This window comes from Cebus imitator, unplaced genomic scaffold (genome assembly GCF_001604975.1).
Source record: "Cebus imitator isolate Cc_AM_T3 unplaced genomic scaffold, Cebus_imitator-1.0 Scaffold350, whole genome shotgun sequence".
NCBI lineage: Eukaryota > Metazoa > Chordata > Mammalia > Primates > Cebidae > Cebus > Cebus imitator.
The window spans coordinates 656,602-662,724 of record NW_016107665.1 but is presented as its reverse complement, the minus strand read 5'-3'; positions in this window follow the sequence as shown (position 1 = coordinate 662,724).

The window sequence follows — 6,123 nt, the reverse complement described above, 5'->3', positions numbered from 1 at the left end:
TGGAGGCGTTTTATATCTGGCCTTCTGGAGAACAGAGACTAAATGCCTTCCACGGATTCTGTGTTGCTCCTGCTCGGGCACGACTTTAAACCCAGATCCCTTAGAAAAGCGCTTCCACAGCCTCCAGGGAGGTGGGGAATGCCGTGGAGAGAGGCCGAGCTGCCCGGGCTGGTGCTGAGCTGAGTCGCTGGGGAAGCGCTTCACAGCTTCTCTGTTCTTTCATCTGTCATGGAGGAATGACAACGCCTGCCACTTATGTGTTTCACAAACATGTCGTTATCAGGAACATTGGCAACACTCTTTGATATATAGAGATGAAAGATGCTGGATTAATTCAAAGCTTTATTTGTTTTCTTTTTTTTTTTTTACTATTATTAATAGTTAAATTGCCGAACACATTTCTGACAGTCTTGTCAAAAGCTTTTCGGTATGTTCTCTTCCCTGGAAGAGTAAACATTGCCTTTAGAGGCTCCACTACTATTTTTTTTCTTTCTTGGCAGTAAGAAATGACTTCGAGTCACAGTATTTAGGATGATGATATTTTTGATGTACTCTAGCCTCTTTCAGGTTCTTCTGCTCCTCAGTCCTGTGGAAAAAATGAAAGGGCAGAGAAAGAGTCAGGTATTAGCCTTGCCTTGGGCTGCAGAGCTGCTTCAGGGCCCCTGTGAGTAGGCGGACGTGGGAGGGATGGTGAGGAGGAGTGGTCACCCAGAAACACAGATGGGATGGGTGTTCCATTTCCTTGCGAGCCTTAGAAGGGGCTATCCAAGGTTCTGGTCTAAATGTCCTGGTATTGCTGTCTCCTGAGTCACTGTGAGCACAGATTTGCCTTCTTTACTAAGCGATGAGCCTGAGAGCCTGAATTTTGTGCTACCATCTCTGTCCTTTGGGTGGAAAAGAATTACTTCAGAGCTAGCGGAATTTACACTTCAGATTCCTTCATCTCAGATCTTGAGGCCTGAGGAAAGGAAATTAGCAAAAGTATCATATATTAACCACAGTCTGTTAAGACCAACTCTCTTTACAATCTAGTTTCTTCTCCTTCATACTTCTCTCTGTGTCTGGTTGGTGTGAAGCACCCACAGACACTTGTTGGTGTTCTACTAAAGGAAAGTTGATTGGAAATAAGCCTTGTGCCCCCACCTCACCGCCCCGCCAGACGGAATCTTGCTCTGTCACCCAGCTGGAATGCAGTGGTGCGATCATGGCTCACTGCAACCTCCGCCTCCTGGGTTCAAGTGATTCTCCTGCCTGAGCCTTCTGAGTAGCTGGGACTTTAGGTGCCCACCACCATGCCCGGCTAATTTTTGTATTTTTAGTAGAGATGGGGATTCACTCATTGGCCAGGCTGGTCTGGAATTCCTCACCTCATGATCCATCCACCTTGGCCTTCCAAAGTGCTGGGATTACAGGTGTGAACCACCATACTTGGCTGGAAATATGCCTATTTGACTGTAATTGGGAAAGATCACTTGAAATATATCAATAAAACCAGTTAGAAGTTACAGATTCCTGATATGGACCGATACAAAGAACACCTTCTTTTGTCATCTTTATTTATTAAAGAACTGGGAGAAAATGCAGATGAAGATTAATAGACTGTGAAATTAAAGCAATAAGATGAATGATTAAATCAATAAAATTCTTCACTTCCTGATGTCAGATTGTAACAAAAATTTCAGATTCCATTAAAAGCAGCAGTTCTGTAAGAAAGAGGTATATTTTGAAAAGAAATATTGAGTAGGCTTTTGGATTGTTTGCTAATCCAATTAATGATGTGGAGTGAGTCACATGAATGCTTTGGAAAAAGATTTAATTTTTTTTTGCTGATTTGATGCGAAATACTGAAATCAACTAAGACAATGAAACTCATACATCACTACAACAAGGACATTGGTGGTAAAATGGTTAATAAAGTCATAAATTAAAAAGGCATTTGATTAGCTGTCCCAGAGAAAACTTGAAAGGCACCAAGATTTTATAGGTTATGTATGAAAAAAAACTGGCCTTCCTAAATGTTACAGCAGTCTTAAAAGTTTATGAGACCTTATCGATTGAGCTATGAAGCAGGAAAACATCCACTTCTCTAAACTTTCAGTAATAAGAAACAAAGATGTACAGTGGATAAATAAGCACATGAAAAGATGTTCAACATCATTAATTATTAGGGAAATATAAATTGAAACTACAACCTATTACAATGGCTAAAACATAAACAATCTGCCAATATCAAGTGCTAGCACGGCAACTAGAACTCCATGTTCCTAGTGAGAATGCAAAATGTTATAGCCTCTTTGGGAAATTCTTAGGCAGTTTCCTATCATGTTAAGTATATACTTACCATGAGGTCCTGCAATCCCATTGTAGGTATTTACCATAAAGAAATGAAACTTATGTTGACACTAGAATCTATGTTTGGATGTTTATAGTAGACTTATTCATAACCACTAAAGCTTGAAACAACACAGATGTTTCTCAACCAGTGGATGAATGAACAAATTGTGGTACATGTGACACATCTGTATAATGGAACTGAAAGCTACTTAGCAATGAAAGGAAACCTGATTCACACAACATGAATGAATCTTAAATGTGTTTTGCTGAATGAAAGAAACAAAGCCCAAGTCTTAGTTTCTAAATGTCACTCTCCAATAAAAGGAACCAGGATTCCTTAAAGAAATAGCAGCTTCCAGGAATGGAGTAGGGAAAAGACAAGATGATCCTAGAATGTCTTTTGATGCTAGAAAGTAAAGAAGTGCAAGAAAGACAGAAGGGAAGCAAAGAAGCAAGGAAGCAAGGAAGGAAGTCAAAAGGGCACAAGAACCCATCTGCAAAAAACTCTCAATGGTTCGAAGTAGAAGAATTTGAGCACCAAAGTAAATTAAGATAGTAATGGATTATAACCTAAAGAATAAAATAAATATTCATGAGTTCAGACCCATGAAAAACTACTGAAAAATAAATGTAGAAGAAATGACTCTTTCATAACAGAAGAATTCTACTTAATAAAATGTAGAAGAATGTGAGAGATGGAAAATGATCATTAAGACCACAGTTTTACTACAATAATAATTGCTATAAACAAGCTCTACTAATGGATAAAATTAGTAGATGAAAGTTTAAGGAGACCCAAGATTTTTGCCTAGTCTCAAAATATTTCTCTTGCAAATACAAAGGGGAAATAATAAATTTACAAGGAAGAAATCTGGCAGATGCTACCTTAACCAAGTAATGAAAGTTAACATCAACAGTAATAAGACATACTGACATAGGTCCCCTGTTATGCGAGATATATATATATATATATGTACATACACACAGAGGGAATCTCACCTCAGTGGAATTCTTTCCAGTGATGCATAAGCCCAATTTAACCATGAGGAAGTACCAGAAAGCTCAAATTAAGGGACATTCTGCGAAGCCACTGACCAGTAGTACTGTTTAAAAGGATTAAGATCATGAAAGATGAGGAAAGGACAAGGAATGTCATAATCTGGAGATGACTAAGGAGGCACAACCACCAAATGCAATGTGGTTTGGATCCTGCAACAGAAAATAAACATTAGTGGAAAAACTAGTAAAATCCGAATAAAGCCTGCAATTCAGTTCACAGTATGTAGCAAGGCTGATTTCTTACTTTTGATTCTTGTATTGTAGTTACATAGGGCAAACATTAGAGGAAGCTGGGTGAACTCTTTGTACTATTTTTGGAACTCTTCTGTAAATCTAACATTATCTTAAAAGTTTTAAAATTTTCAGTTAACCGTACCAGAGGAAAGACTGAATTACTTTCTAATTTTTAGGTAGAAAGTATTATATGTAGCTGCTACATGAAGAGATGCAGTCAAAAAGATAGGAAAAATAATATCATAGAGATGTGTAAAGGAGTTAAGGCAGAAAAACTTTTTTTCCCCTCTGGATTTTATGATGCTTTGTTTTGACAACTTATATTTGTAATTGTCGGTGGAGTTTCTTATTTTACATAAATATTTGTATTTTTACTTCACTTTGTATTTTTAATCATGTATTAAGAAAATTATTTCTGCTTTGAGCTTCTGCTGGATTGGTCAGGAGATTGGCCCAAAGCTAGACGCTGAGGGAGTGTCTGTTAAACATGTTGGTGTCCTGCCCCATTCTTTTCGTCTCTGCTGGCCTGGTGGCTATGAAAAGGACAGTTTTCTACAAAGGTTCGCTCCTGTTCTCTGCATAATTGTGATCCCACCAGTCTCCACTGATAGTTTTAACACCGTCATGGTGTCTTTAAAAGACACAGTCTTTAGAGTCCTGTTTACTCTAAGCCTCTGCTCCTAAATTTCTGCCTTTCTGTCCAGTGGTCCCTGCTTACACCCTGTCTGTATTTTATCCTCCACTTTGATTGAGGTTTATTTTTTGGGGTCTCCAGTGATGAGAAATATATTTGTATTTTCTCTTTTTTTAAGATTAGCATTTTCTGTCCTAAAAAATAAGCATTATTTAAAAGTTGAAAAAATAAAAATCCAAAAAGGAAACCAAGAAAACAATTCCATTTACAATAGCATCAAAAAGGAATACATTTAATCAGAGAGGTAAACAATCTTTATGCTGAAAACTGTGAAAAATTGACAACAGAAATTGAAGAAGACACAGGTAAATGGAAAGATATCTTGTGTTCATAGACTGGAAGAATTAATGACTATGCTAGCCAAAGCTACCTACAAATACAGTGCAATGCCTATTAAAATTTCAATGACAGCTTTCACAGAAATAGAAAAAACAACCTGAAATTCATATGAAACCACAAAAGACCCCGATTAGCCAAAGCAATCCTGAGCAAAAAGAAAAAAGCTGGAGACGTCACACTACCTAATTTCAAAACCTAACACAAAGCTATAGTAATCAAAACAGCATGGTACCGGCACAAAAACAGACATACAGAATAATGGAACAGAACAGGTAGCCCAAAGATAAATCCACGTATTTATAGCCAACTGATCTTTGATAAAGGTGCTAAGAAAACACAATAGGGAAAGAATGGCCTCTTTAATAAGTGGTTTTGGGAAAATTGGATATTCACATGCAGAAGAATAAAAGTGGACTTTTATTTCACTTCATATACAAAAATCAACTGAAACTGTAAGACTACTAGAAGAAAACCTAGGGGAGAAGCTTCTTAACATTGGTTGGCAAATATTTTTTGGATCTGACCCCAAAAGCACGTGCATCAACAAAAAAATTAAACAAATGGCATTGCATCAAATTAAAAAGCTTCTGCACAGTAAAGGGAGCAATCAATAAAGAGACAACTGACAGAATGGGAGAAGATATTTGCAAACCATACATCTGATGAGAGGTTAATATCCAAAATAGAAAAAACTCAACCCAGTAAGAAGAAAGTAACCTGATTTAAAAATGGACAGAGGACCTGAAAAAACATTTCTCAAAAGAAGACATGCAAATGGCCAACATATATATTATTTAAAATTGTTCGACATTACTAATCATCACGGAAATGCAATTAAAACCACAGTGAGATATCACCTCACAACTGTTAGGATGATGATTATCAAAATGACAAGAGATAAGCGTGGCTGAAAATGTGGAGAGAAGAAATTCCTTGTATACAATTGGTGAGAGTGTAAATTGGTGGAGACATTATGGAAAACAATATGAAGGATTCTAAAAAAATTAAAAGTAGAACTTCCCTATGATCCAGCAGTCCTAATTCTGGATATATAAATAAAGGAAATGAAATTGTATGTTGAAGAGCTGTCTGCATTTCCATGTTTATTGCAGTACCATTCACAATAGCCAAATGGAATCAATGTAAGTGTCCTTCAACAGTTGAATGGATCACGAAAATGTGGTCTGTATATTAAAAACATAATGGAGTACTCTTCCTTAGAAAGAAGGAAATCTTGTCATTTGTGATGTGAATAAAACTGAAGAACATTATGCTAGCAGAAATAACCCAAGCACAAAAAGACAAATACTGAATAATCTCACTTGAATGTTGAATTTAAAAAGGTTGAACTCATAGAGGCAGAGAGTAGAATGGTGGTTACCAGAAGCTGAAGTGGGTGAAAGAAGGCCTGGGGAGATGTTGGTCCAAGGATACAAAATTTCAGTTAGGTGGGAGGATGAAGT